The sequence below is a fragment of the Podarcis raffonei genome, chromosome 13, assembly GCF_027172205.1.
Source record: "Podarcis raffonei isolate rPodRaf1 chromosome 13, rPodRaf1.pri, whole genome shotgun sequence".
Taxonomy (NCBI): Eukaryota; Metazoa; Chordata; class Lepidosauria; order Squamata; family Lacertidae; genus Podarcis; species Podarcis raffonei.
In genome coordinates, this window is record NC_070614.1 from 20469724 (window position 1) to 20484526 (window position 14803).

Sequence of the window (14803 nt, forward strand, 5' to 3'; positions counted from 1 at the left end):
AAAAGTCAACAAATAAAGTCCATCCTTCTGTTTGGCAGAAAGATATAACTCTCCATCTTTGTAGATCTCGCAGCTCTCAGCATCGTAGGACAGTTTCAGTCCTCTCTTTGCAATCTGCGAAACACTCAGCAGATTGAACTTCAATTCAGGAACCAAGTAAACATTGTTTATAGTCAAGTCCAGACTCTTAAGATAGACAGTCCCCACGCCGGCCGCTTCTAGCTCCTGACCGTTGGCCTGTGTCACAGTGAAGCTTTGCTTCTTAAACGTTGAAAAGAGTCCTCTGTGTGGGGACATATGGACGGTCGCTGCAGTGTCGATAATAAACGCGTTCCCAACATCTGGCGTGGTTCCTTTCGCCATCAAAGCCTTTGCAGGTTCCACCATAGGCTTGGTATGACCTTTGCCTGACGCCTCAGGCTTTGCTGAGCGGCCCTTCGCTCCTTTTGGCTGACGTGGCTTCTTACAGCTCCGCTGAAGATGCCCAGCCTGTCCACAACACTGTCCACTGTAACACTGGACAACGCTCAAAGCTACAGCATCCTTTCCAGTAGCCTCATCGGTGGGGGAATTAGAACTCCGTTCCTCCCTCCCCCTGTGCTTTACTTCCAGTGCAGCATGCCGGCTGTGTTCATCTAGAACCACGGCACTCAGGGGCACTCCCCCCTTCTTGGCATCCATGCTGAATCCAAGAGTCAGCTGTACACTCAATCTCAAGCCAGCTTTCACTTTCCAAGCCAGTAAACCTCCAAAAGTTCTCTTTTTGTTTACTGCTTCACTGGCAGGCAAAACTTTTGGGCTGTTATCAAAACCCTTGCACAGCTGCGCAGATACACATTCGATTTCCCAGGCTCTTCTTAGGCCACTCAGTAACTGGCAGACGTTGCCTAGCAACCTGCTCAGGACGGAACTCCTTATCTTAACCACAGGAATTCCTGGTATGCAAGCTTGCCCTTTCAGAGCTTGTTTTTTTTCAAACGCAGCTCTTCCTTGTGAACCAGAAAAGAAGCCTTTCTGCGTTCATTTTCTCTACCTCAAAAAGCAGCATACCTTCTCCGTTGCCTTGAAACACACTCCTCTCGGTGTCCAGCTGTCTGTTTCAGCTTCTGGCTGCAGGCAGACGCTTTCTTTATCTCCTTAGGTGCAGAGGATGGCAACGATTCATCGACCTCTCACCTCTCATGCAGATTCTCACAGATCAGATAACCATCGGTCTGCTACCAGTTGTCGGGATCAAGCCATAAGTCAGAGCCTCCAGCTTAGCTCTTAGTCCAGAGGAATTTGGCCACCCTCCAGGTGCCCGGCTTGATTCCTTATGACCTCCCGTCTGCGACTCCCGGCAAGATCAAAGGAGGTCTCCAATCGGCGATTCTCCTCAACGTGAAGAGAACACACCAGTCCTCCCCCACCTCCATTCCCAGGGGGGGGGGGGAAAGAGACAGACAGAAATATATTTACATGTCTTTATTCCTGTCGTTCAGCAGTACAGAGAAACCATGTCTGCACACTCTGCTTCCCACTGCAGAGAGAGAAAACAAACTCCTCCCATGTACTTCCAGTACAGGGTCATGTGCTGCTCTGAGGTAACATCCGGCTCTCAGAGCACTTTACAAACAGTCCCAGTTTCCCACGGGACAATCCAATAACATCCATATCCTGTTTACCATTCCAGCCACCTGGTGCTTGCTTCTGCATTGCTCCTTTTTCGTAACAGTTTTGAGGAGGTGGGGCCAAGATGTTGGCTTTTTCCTGTTGGGTGGGTTGCCCTGGGTGTTTTGCAGAAGCAACTTGAACTAGTAGGAGTGCTGGACTGGCTCTGCTGCTGTGTCTGCACTGCGCTTACCAGTGGCATAGCATCGCATGCCGGAGCCTGGGGCAAGGCGCAAAAGGGGAGTCCACAGGAAGCACATCTTTGTCCACGCAGGTGCTCTGGCAATGCCCTGCCATGCCTGCGGTTCCCTTCTACCAGACAGGGGCCTTGGCTGGGGGCTCTGCTGTGGTCCTGGGGCAGGAGGGAGCTGAGGGGGCTTCCTGGCGCAGCAGTGACCTGGTGCGCACAGCGACGGTGCAGCTATGGTCCATGGAGTGTGTGGCGCAGCGTCCCGAGGCACCTAATTGTGTGAGCAGCGAGAGGGGGCTCCACCCCAACAGGGGAAGGGCCTATCTGGCTGCCTGCTCTCCTCTTGCAGCCCACCAGGCCACCTAGGAGATGTGTGCACTGGGAGGAACACAGGGCCAAGGCTCCCCAAAAATTGTAAATCAGAGGGCTGCCCCCCCCAAGTTATGTGGCGGCCGCATGACAGGTCAGCATGCCACCGGTCTGCACACATGATGTCAGCACACCACAGAGCATGCTGACGTCATACATACATGCGCTGATGTCATATGCACACACCGTGGGGCCACTGATGTCATGCTCACACACCATGCGACATGCGCACATGGTGTGCTGACGTCATGCAGTCCCAGGCCCCCTCAGTAACGGAGGCAAGGTGGCGTATGTGGCACACTGCATATGCTGAATGTTGCTGCCACCAGAAAAGTGTGTCCTTCTCCTCTGACCGTGCCTCTTGCTTGGTGGAGATGGTAAAATAAAACTCTCCCATTGAAGCACAGCGGGGTTTAGAGTCATTGCGTGCAGCAGGAGGTGCCTTTCCCCTCCTCCTTTCCCTCCAAAAGCTAAATCAGCTTTTCTCTGTGCTGGAGCGGTACAGCAAGAGAGCACGTAGCCCCGACAGCCTTCTGAATTAAATTCAGTTATAAATAAATCTCCGAAAGGGTGCGGCCATGTTTGTGTGTTTGTCAGTGTGGGGCTGTTGTCGCCAGGCACCCTGCCTTAGGGCAGGCAGATACTTCAAAGGCAGGTGGGTTTCAGGCTGACAAGCCAGGCAGGCAGGAGGCCAAATGTCTGTCGGTGAAGACTGGGGAGACACTCCCAGAAACGGATTGGAAAGTCAGCAGGAACATGAGCTGCTCCGTATGGGGCCGGCTCTACTGTTAGGGTTTCCGGTGATGCACTGCCCAAAGAGTGGATTTTCAACACTGAAAAAGAAAACACATATCTGCATCACCTTTGCATCCGCTCAGCGTCATAGATAGGTGCAGATTTAGAAATCAGTATAATTTAACTGGAGTGTAGGGGGTGTTAGGGAAGGAGCAGTCCCTCTGGTAGGGGACACGTCATGCTCCTTCTAGGGTAGTTTCTGGAGTAGGGGACGCAGGTGGCGCTATGGTCTAAACTACTGAGCCTCTTGGGCTTGCTGATCGGAAGGACGGCAGTTTGAATCCCCGTGACGGGGTGAGCTCTGTCCCAGCTCCTGCTAACCTAGCACTTCGAAAGCACACCAGCGCAAGTAGATAAATAGGTAGTGCTGTGGCGGGAAAGTAAACAGCCTTTCCGTGCACTCTGGTTTCTGTCACAGTGTCCCGTTGCACCAGAAGTGGTTTAATCATATTGGCCCCATGACCCCGGAAAGCTGTCTGTGGACAAATGCCAGTTCCCTTGGCCTGAAAGCGAGATGAGCACTGCAACCCCATAGTCATCTTTGACTGGACTTAACCATCCAGGGATCCTTTAACTTTATCTTTACAGGGATCAAGCGAGATTGAACTCGACAGGACTGACTTCCGAGTCCACATGCGCAGGACTGCACTGCATATGCTTTTGAGTCACATCAACTTCGTTGGGAATGTGAAGTCCATGCTTAAATGCCTCTCATATGCTCTGTTGTGGGTTACTAAAGCCAGTAGATGGCACTGCTTCACCAAGCAAGATAAAAAGCTGGGAGATAATGACCACGTACCATGCTGGCTACTAGTTCTCAGTTTGAAAACTTGAAACCATACTTTTAAAGCACCGTTCCCGCACAAGTATCCTGGGAAATATCGTTTGCTAAGGGTGCTGGGAATTGTAGCCTGGTGAGGGGTGAACTAAAATTCCCATGATTTTGGGAGAGGGGGCTGTGCTGTAAAGGTGGTTTCCATTTAGGGTGCGCAGCTCGCTCAGATAAGGTTTGGAAAAAAGGAGAAAAGTTTATAGGTCCCTGAACCCCAAAGTAAACTTCAGAATGCCCTATATCATAAGCCTCTATGACTGGGGGACTGTTTCCTTTGAGATCCGCACCGGTCTTCTGCAGTTAAAATTGCTGTGTTTGCACAATGATTGTGAAGGTGTGATGACTTCAGGTGACAATAACAAATAAGGAATTCAGGGTGTGTAACTTACTATTCTTAAGGAAATCAGCCCTGAGTGCTCACTGGAAGGGCAGATCCTGAAGCTGAGGCTCCAGTACTTTGGCCACCTCATGAGAAGAGAAGACTCCCTGGAAAAGACCCTGATGTTGGGAAAGATGGAGGGCACAAGGAGAAGGGGACGACAGAGGATGAGATGGCTGGACAGTGTTCTCGAAGCTACCAGCATGAGTCTGCCTAAACTGCGGGAGGCAGTGGAGGACAGGAGTGCCTGGAGTGCTCTGGTCCATGGGGTCACAAAGAGTTGGACACGACTAAATGACTAAACAACAACAACAAACTTACCATAAGTTCTGGGGGCGGGGCGGGGCAAGCCGTGGCTCTCTAGATGTTATTGGAACACATCTCCCGTCATCCCTGACCATTTGCCAAGCTGGCTGAGACCAATGGAAGGAGCCTCCAGATGTTCTTTTCATTGAGTGTTCATGACGCTCTGCACTCACGATGGTATCAGGGGGGTTATACGTGAACCTGCTTTTAATACTGTTGTTGCATTGGCTGAGAAATTGACATGTCAGGTCAGAGCAGCAAAGGGCAATCACAGTCCCTGTGGCATCAATCCACCCAACGCTCATGGGAAAATGTGGTGTGATGATGATGATGAAGATGAAGGAGAAGAAGAAGAAGATGATGATGGTGATAATCCACCCAGCTGACAGGGTTGCCCCAGCCACTCTGGGCAACTTCCAACATATGTAAAAACAACAAAACATTACACATTAAAAGACTTCCCTACACAGTCGTACCTCGGAAGTCGAACGGAATCCATTCTGGAAGTCCGTTTGACTTCCAAAATGTTCAGAATCCAAAGCTTGGCTTCCGATTGGCTGCAGGAACTTCCTGCAGCCAATCAGAAGCCGTGGAAGCTGTGTTGGACGTTCAGGTTCCAAAGAATGTTCGCAAACCAGAACACTTGCTTCCGGGTTTGCGGCGTTCAGGAGTCAAAACGTTCAACACGCAAGGCGTTCTGGATTGAAGGTCTTCTAAAGGTTATGTAGATATTCATCACCTTGACTTCTGGTGGGAGGGTATTCCACAGGGTGGGTGCCACTACCAAGAAGGCCCTCTGCAGGATTCCCTGTAGTTTTAGAGTGATCAAATGAAACTTTATTGCCTAGTGTAACAAAAGCTTGTAATTGTATCGGGACAAGTTACAGTGGTACCTCTGGTTGCGAACGGGATCCGTTCCGGAGGCCCATTCGCAACATGAAAGGAATGCAACCTGCAGCGGTGCGTCTGTGCTTGCGTGGGTTGCGATTCACCACTTCTGAGCATGCGCGTGACGTCATTTTGTGCGTCTGCGCATGTGCGAGTGGCGAAACCCGGAAGTAATCCTTTCCGGTACTTCTGGGTCGCCGCGGGACGTAACCTGAAAGAACATAAAATGAAGCAAACATAACATGAGGTATGACTGTATTTGTCGTTTACTGTTGCAACAACTGTTTTCTCATAATTTATCTTCTGTACCATTTATCTTCTGTAAATAAAAACAATGTTAAAAAAAGAATACTGTTGGTGCCTTCAAAAGTTTCAGGGTGGCCATAGGTCTTTGATTCTAAGGTGTTATTGGTGACTGTCCTGCTTTGGTGAGCTTCTCCAGATGGGGACAACACAATATTGTTGGGGAAGTGTTGCAAAACAACTGATCAAGCAGATTGATATGTGGACAGCCCAGAATAAACTCACCATTAAAGCAGTACTGGTGCGTCAATGTTATGTTGCGTAATTCACCCATGCAAACCTACAAAACAACAACCGCAGCCCAGTTTGGAAGGGGCTGGAGTCTGACAACATCTGGAGGGCAACTGGTTTGCAGTTGCTGCCTTAGCAGGTGGTTACAAATGCCCCCGTGCTACTATTTACGTATCCCAATGTAACCGCTTGGCGATCTGAAAAATTGTGTTGCAGAATTTCAACAGGTAGGATCACAGGTGGGTCGGTGGGAGGGAATAAAAGCGAGCCGCTTTAGAGAAGGGAATGTTCGGGTGATCGCTACCCTGCCAAGTTCAAGTATGGATGGAAAAGGCTTTCAGAAGAAAAGGGATGGAGAGGCGCGAAGGAGGAGAGAAATGGGAATGGATGAATGCAGGTGTTTTGCAAGCAGGAGGAACAACATAGCAGGGAGCACCAGAAAAGGACTGGGGAGAAATGCGGCCTGGAAGGGCTTAAGCATTTGTAAGACTGAAGGGCACAGGATCACGGCACATGTTGGCGTAACATTTGCACATGTGAATACAGACCAATTTTCATAGTAGCAAAGCAGGCAAACAAATGCTGGCTCTTGCTGTCAGGGCTTGCACTGATCTGGGAATTTCCATCCGAGTTATCCCCAACAAAAAGGACTCTGGTGTGGTTTTTTTTTGGGGGGGGGAGTGCTTTTAAACATTTTTTTCAGTTCATTGTGGATTATTTCCTAATACTCTTTCACCCTTTTACAGGTCCACCACATACAAAAGAATGTTGCAAATGTAGATCCAGTCATTTCAGTGGGTCTCCCCTTGATTAAAACTTCATTGTGATTGGACTGTAGAAGAACACTGGGTTCAGAGGGAAGCTATCAAGCAATCACTTGCAACAGGGAAGAGGAGAAGAGAGCACAGCACAGCCTAGTTTTTAGCAGCGGGTGAAGCTGAAACGTTGAACAGGAAGGCAAGGAAGGATGCAACACCAACAACAAAAAGACCCCACCTATATGGACTTGGGACGCGGGTGGTGCTGTGGGTTAAACCACAGAGCCTAGGGCTTGCCGATCAGAAGGTCACGGTTCAAATCCCCACAACGGGGTGAGCTCCCGTTGCTTGGTCCCTGCTTCTGCCAACCTAGCAGTTCGAAAGAACACCAGTGCAAGCAGATAAATAGGTACTGCTCTGGTTTGCCAGAAGCGGCTTAGTCATGCTGGCCACATGACCTGGAAGCTGTACGCTGGCTCCCTCGGCCAATAAAGTGAGATGAGCACCGCAACCCCAGTCGGCCATGACTAGACCTAACGGTCAGGGGTCCCTTTACAGCACAAATTGCTTTACAACATTTATCTTTAAATTGCAGCCTTCCAGGAGTTGCCAGACTACAACCTCCAGCAGCCCTGAACATTGGTCATGCTGGCTGCATCAAAAGAAAGTTGAAGAACAAAAAAGTAAAATTGGAAGGACTGCAGATTCCAGGCTTTACAGGATATAGGCAGTGTGGTAGTACAGAATGACTCCCAGTAGATGGCAATGTTGCACTGCACATCCCTAAATGGGATTTTTTAGTATATATAAACAGGACAGGAGGATATCATGTATGAGTCAATGGGCACGTCACATGAGTGTCACATTTATTCAGAAAGTTTTCTTGTCACACAAACACATTAGGAGCCGAATATAAACATGGAGGCACTGAATAAATAGATTACTCAATGTGTCAAGGATCACTTCTTTTGGACTGGGAATTTTGGTGCCAGTTATATAACTACCCCCTCACCCAATTTTATTTTATTTTAATTTATCATCTGGGGTGGAAGAAGAGAAATTGGCAACAAAAAACATCCACTATTGTTGGGTTTTAGACTGTAAGCTCCTTGGGGCAGGGACTTGTTCTTTTGCACACTGCAAAAGTGCCGTACACACTGCATTGATGGGGTTTACTTTGCCACATGGGAAAAAAGGCTTGTAAATTAATGGGTTTTAAAGGGGGGATAGTACTTAAGATTAAACTTTGTTAAAACAAAGGAAAGAGAAGGGAAGGGAGAAAGGTTTGTGCTTCATTTTCCCATTCCACATAATGTTCAATGGCACATGTAGGAAAACAAAGAATTCCAGGAACCGTAGTTTGTAAGGGTGCTGGGAAATGTAGCTCTGTGAGGGGTAAACTGCAGTTACAAGGATTCTTTGGGGGGGATATGTTTTAAATGTATGGCATGCCCTAATTGAGCAGAAAATGAAGGGTTGGGGAATTAATTCCTATTAAAGAGCTATTGAATTGGCATCTGTGCCACACAAGACACATTGGCGATCTCCATTTTAAAGCCATCACAAACCCTGGAATTCTCCCTGGCGTAATTGTCCATGTCGCAAGAACAGAAGATAGTCCAGGGTAATTCATTTATACAAGAAATATGCTGGGAAACGGGAGGGTAACATGTTGGCCTGTTAGCCTCCTCTTTTGACCTGGAAATTGAAAATAAAGAAGAAGTCAAAGCTGTGCAAAGGGGCATTTGCTTTGATGGGGTTTCTTTTTCGTTCACCATTTGTGTGCTCGAGTCCAGCGCTGATGATGAAAAACGAAGTGTTGCGGCCAGACGTAACTCCCATCATTCTTGATATCCCACCCAAAGCCAAAAACAAAAACCTCAGCTCCCTACCCCCAAACTTCGAGCATGATTTTGAACTAAGTCCCATTTGTATTTTAGAGTTCGTTCTTCTTCTTCGAGATCCATGTTGAAGACTCACTTATGGAAATGCAGAAGAATCATCACTGCTCTGTGAAGGGACGAAGGAACTGGTCTGCAACATCCATCACCTCTGGCCTTTTTGGCCTTCCTTTGGCTGCGGCTGATGAGAACAGAAATCCAACGAGCTCTGAAGCGCACCCCATAGCTTGCCCCTGATCTGTGGGAGGATTTCCTCCCATGTTCTCCCTTGCCCCACGGCCAATTTGTGGACAGATTCCCACGACCACACACAGGAAAGCCCATTCGATCAAAATTCTCCCCGTGTACCTCTTCCAAGGATGAATCTGGGGATGCGCCTGTTCACAACTCGTTTGATGTGCAACAAGTTCTGACTTAATGATCCCATGTGCTCACGAGATCCACTTCAAAGTGTCCCCAGGAGCCTCAGATGTTTTGCTGGGGAGTCTACTGAAAGCACGGCTGCAGAAGAAATATGCCAGAGGTGAAACTTAATCTTCTGACTAGGGGAGGGGCTATTCTAATGAAGTGAGAATCAAACAAACTATTATGCCCTCCAATAATTTGACCACTGATCTGTCTCTTTCTTCTACTGTATATCATTCACTTTTCTCCTTCTTCTGATTGAGTATGCAATTGAGTGTGGGGCAGCGACCTCAGCAAAGTCCCCATTTGACGCTCACAATAACAGACCCTCTGAGTGTCCCTATTTTCCAGTGACAGTCCTGGATTTACGGAAGCCGGTTTCTGATTTGATCCCAGAATGTCCTGCTTTTCCTCAGGACGTCTCTATTTTCATCGGAGAAATGTTGGAGGGTGTGGAGTTATGTGGCTCCCAGAACCAAGGAGATAAGTAACTATGCAACCTTTAGAAGACATCTGAAGGCAGCCCTGTATAGGGAAGCTTTTAAAAAAATGTTCAATGTTTTATTATTATTTTTCTATATTGGAAGCTGCCCAAAGTGGCTGGGGCAACCCAGTCAGATCGGTGGGGTAGAATTATTATTATTATTATTATTATTATTATTATTATTATTGAATAAGATGTTCTTATTTTCATCAGAGAAATGTCAGAGGGTATGCGATAATCTGCACGTGCTCCAGCGTTTGGCTCAGTGTTCCAAACATGTTTAGGGACTGAGCCCTGATTTAAATCAAGCATACTATTTACTTAAATATTACACATATATCCTGCTTTCCACCCCCTCCCAGGAGCTCGAGAGAGAGACCGCGACAGGACTAACGTCACGCAGTGAGCTCCATGGCTACGTGGGGTTTCGAACTCTGGTTTCCTCAGTCAAAGTCCAGCACTTTAACCGTTAGGCCGCGTTAGCTCACAAAGCCACAGGCTGCCATTCAAACAAGGGACTAAGGAAGAGCCCACTGTCATTCGTAACCCTGGTGGCTATTTTCTGCCAGAGGCAGTATATTTCTGAAGAGCAGTCGCTGGAAACTACAGGAGGGGAGTGCGCTGTTCTGCTGGTTGCTACGAGAGCAGGAGGACCATTGGCCTAATCCGACAGAGGTCTTCTTCTAGAAAGCATGGGATGCAATCCCATCCACTCAGAGGTTTATCTCAACCTGGAGAAGGAAGGAAGCTTAAGGGCTAAATTCAAAATCATTCCAATCCACTGGTTCCTTTGCTCGCCGATTCCACAAGACGCCATTATTTTGGCTCCAGAGAAAAGCAGCGGGATGGTATAGTTTGTGTTTGCGAGTGTGCTGTAAAAGGCCTCAGAGGCTGTGAAGGCAGAAGGACAGGGTGGTTAGAGCACCAGAGTGTTGGGAGACCAAAATTTCAAATCCCCACTCAGCCATGAATTTCACCTGTTGACCTTGGCCCAGTCAGACCAGCCTACCTCACAGGACTGATGGGAGAAGAACCACACACCATGTTTTGCTCTGTGGAGGAAAGCTGGCATATAAATGCAATTAAGTCAGGAACAAACGGCAGGCCAGCACTAATAATTTTTGAAACAAAAGTTTATTTATCTTTTCCACACTGCAGCCATGCATGTCCCATATTGGAGGTGTCAAATGGCTGCGTACAGTGAGCATCCTTGCTGGGACAAGAACAAGCGGAAACTCTGAGATGCTTAGATTCACTAGATCCCTCTGAATCAAGCAGATTCTGGTTACCCCCTTCACACCGGACCCCTGTTGTGACCAAAGGTGTCTCATCTTACATCCTGCCGCTTGGATCCTTTACTTCTATGCTCTCAAGGTTTGCTTTATATCCACCGAGAGCAGGGCTTTTAGTGTGGTGTCACCTGCCGCTTTGGAATGTACTGCAAATTAACATCAGGTAGACATCTGCTTACAACTAAACTCATCACCCAAGCTTTCCTTGAGGGGTGATGGATTAAGTCGATCTACTGCTTTGTGAAGTATTTTGTACTTGTTTGTTTAATTGCTGTTTTTTTGTTGTTGACCACCACGGTGTTTTCCCCCTCCCCTTAATTGGTGGAACAGGAGTTTTTGCAAATAAATGATAATGAATGCACATGGAGACAAACCCAGAGAAAAATTCTTAGAAAAGTGTTGGAATAGATCGGAGGGGAGTCTATCAAGTCTCATCATTTGTTCTGATTTGATCATTCCTCATTGTGGAGCCTGTTTTTCAGTTCAGACTTTTGCAGTGCCATCCTGGACACTTCTGCTCAGAAACCCAGGGTGACTGAATCTGGGGCCAAGTTGCTTTCAGATCCATCAACGAGGCTTAGCATTCGGTGAAGCAAAAGTGTCGGGGGAAACACACACAAATGTATCCAGTTTCGCAGAAGAAAACGTTTGACGTTTTGAAATGCCCAGTTCTTGAAGGCTGCAGCTTCCGTTCCATGTGGTGTTTTTGCAAACTATTTTGGCTCTAAATAGTGCATCCCATACATTTCTGTTTTCCCAATTCTCACCATTCCTAAACATACACACCCCATGGATTATCTTTTCCCTATGTGCTCAGTCTCCTGCCCAGTGCTTTCCCCCAGGGGGTACTCAATGCTAAGCAGTACCGGTACCTTTGGGGGGGTTAAAAATTGTGGCACTTACTGTCACAACTTCATGGTGAGTTTTCTAAAAAACAAACACTGCTCAGCCATGTGCTCAGAGATGAACCTTGTGGCCTCACACATATTTAAATCCATATACGCCCTAACCTTTGCCACCTACACAAATGTTCTCCAGCATTCTTTGCCATCGCACAACTCCACCTGTCCTTTATCCCTAGCCAACACACAAACCCATACGCCAGTAGCTCAGTGGTAGCGCAATGGTCCCAGGTTCATTCCCCAATGGGATCTCCAAGCAGGGCTGCGACTGCCCCATCCCCCAAACCCTGGAAAAGAGTAGCTGTCTAGTTCAGAGAACCCCAAATCAGATGGACCAGGCCCAAGCTGATGATGGCTCAGCCCAAGGCAAGCTTCCTTTCTTCCTTGGCACCAGAAATATCTGCTACACCCACAATCCCCAGCTCTCAACCTCGATCCTTTAGCAAGCGCATGACGAGTTGCCACATTTTTGCATATATGCAAAGCAAGACAACAACATATCTCAGAGTCTCGGAAATACAGGTCTGTGGGCTCAGGGAGATGGGAGCAATGAATCACACATAGGATTGCGAGATGTTGCGCAAAGGCATCTATTTGTGGGCGCATTCCCACACACGGGGCTGTCCCTTCAAAGCACAGTGGCCAAGGACAACGTAAAAAGCAAGAGGAGCCCTTGGCTCGTGAGGACAGGCAGGTGGCAAGACAAAATAATACAATGGTACCTTGGGTTAATTCATTCTGGAGGTCTGTTATTAACCTGAAACTGTTCTTAACCTGAGGTACCACTTTAGCTAATGGGGCCTCCCTCTGCCGCCGCACCACCTCTGCCGCCGCACGATTTCTGTTCTCATCCTGAAGCAAAGTTCTTAACCCGAGGTATTATTCCTGGGTTAGCGGAGTCTGTAACCTGAAGCGTCTGCAACCTGAAGTGTCTGTAACCCGAGGTACCACTGTAACAGAATTAACAAGTAAATAATTGTTTATTTGTTTTGCTTTTTAAGAAAGGGGACACACACAGCCAAAGGGTTGTACCAAATGCTGGTCCTATTCAGATTAGACCCACCAAAGTGAATGGACATGACAAACCTAGATTCATGAATGTCCACACGTCTCCTCTGAGTAGGACTAGCATTGGGTCTGTATATATTTCCATTTTTATTAAGGGGTGAGTATTTCATGCCTCTCTTGCGGCCAATGCGGCCAGCATTACTTTAAGTTGTGCGGTTGTTTTCACAGCAGCACGTGGGCATGGCGGATCGGGTCCATGTAGCATGGTGAGTTTAACTCCCCCCCCAAACACACCTGTAATAGTCCCAATTAAAATCTGCCTGCCCACCCAAAGCTACTATTTGCATAGGGAGAGGAGCTAGAATCCCTGTTCAGCCACTGGGGTCATTAGCAGCGATGGGACAGTTGTTATCATCAGCTTAATTTATCGCCTTCTCTAAAAGGCTTGCCCAAGGTTAAGTCTGTGGGGAAAGTGGGATTTGAACTCAGGTTGGGGCCAACACTTTTGAGCCACTGAACTATCTTGTCCCCTACATGATTCTGTACTGGAAGGTATGCACGAAATCCAATAGGTACACTGTGACAAGCGCAGGCCCGGGCATGTTTACTTGCTTCTTGGTGCTGTTGGGAGTTGTAGTTTGGCCACATCTGGCAGGCCAAAGGTTCACCACACTTGCTTTATACAGTCAGAAGAATGATACCAGCATAGCAGCCAGTGGGAAATTCTCCCATAACTTTCCCTAACTTGAATACGCTTTGCAGAAATTCATTCATGTGAAGGTTCTTCAGTCTGTCTAATTTTGGAAACAGCTGGCTTGGGTGGATTTCAGAACAAACAAAAAAAGCCCCGACTTTGCCAGATATGTGCTAAAGCCTCAGAACGCTTAGTTAAAACGTTCTATAAAAAATTCACCTTTCCAAATGGGAACATTATCAAAACTCAGACCTGAAACTTTTTGCTAAATGTAAAAATGTGTATGTGATTTATTTAGGTCCTTATCCATGCAGCTAGAAACACACATTGCCAGACACAGATATCCTTGCATAAATGCACAAATGCTTGCCCAGTTAGAACCCACATATCACATATGCACACCCCTGAACACAACATATTGGAAGACTGATACTTTGGCTTACATGTGGTGCAATAGATCTGTCTCTGGGCGTGTTGCTTTCTGGGCTTCACTTCCTTATCAATAAAATGGGAAGAAGAGGATCTGCCTCGCAAGGCGGTTATTATGAGAAGTGCATTGGCTCAGGTCCAGCAAACAATTACCCCTCCAATAAAAGGCAACAAAGAATTCAGTCACAACTTTATTTAAACCCCACCTTTTCCTTTCAGCCAGATTTAATCGGGATTCACTGTACACGTGTCGGAGGAATAGGAGGTGGAATAAAGATTTGCAGAGCAGTTTGTAAATGAATAAGTGCTGGATCTGGGGGGGGGGTGTGTGTAATGAAGACCCGAAAGCAATTTGCAAATGAATGATAGAATCATAAAGTTGGAAGGGACACCAGGGGTCATCTAGTTCAACCCGCTACTGCAGCAGGAATGTGCACCCATACGGGGATCGAACCCATGACCTTGGCATTATCAGCACCATCCTCTAACCAAGTGAACTAAGTGCTACATCCATCATCAAGATATCCAGGTGTTATAAGAGAATCCACAGGGGACTCTGAAGGACAGGTAGAAACTTTTAACGGGGGAGGGGGGTTCCAACCACCTCAGACTATCATGCCGGCAATGGTTTGTGAAGTGCTTTAAAAACAGATAAAGAATGCTCTGTGCATCATTTAAACAAAAACCCGTAGAATTTGAGTGCACCTCCGCCATTCCAGCTGGAATGGGACAGATGGAGGCCGCATGCAGAACCCCCCAAAATCAGGCCCAGCGCCACCCAAACACACTTTTCCATAGGTGAACAGAACAGAACAAACGCAGAAGAGGTCTGCCTCTCTCCCCATCCCAACGGATGCACCTCTTTATTAGATAGTTAATCCCTCCCACAGTCAAGGGGGGAGATATAGGGAAAGCCACCCTGGGGGTTTTTGTGAGGGGGGGGGATCCATCTCCTCTCCAAAGGTGTTATATATGTGTGTGTGCGTT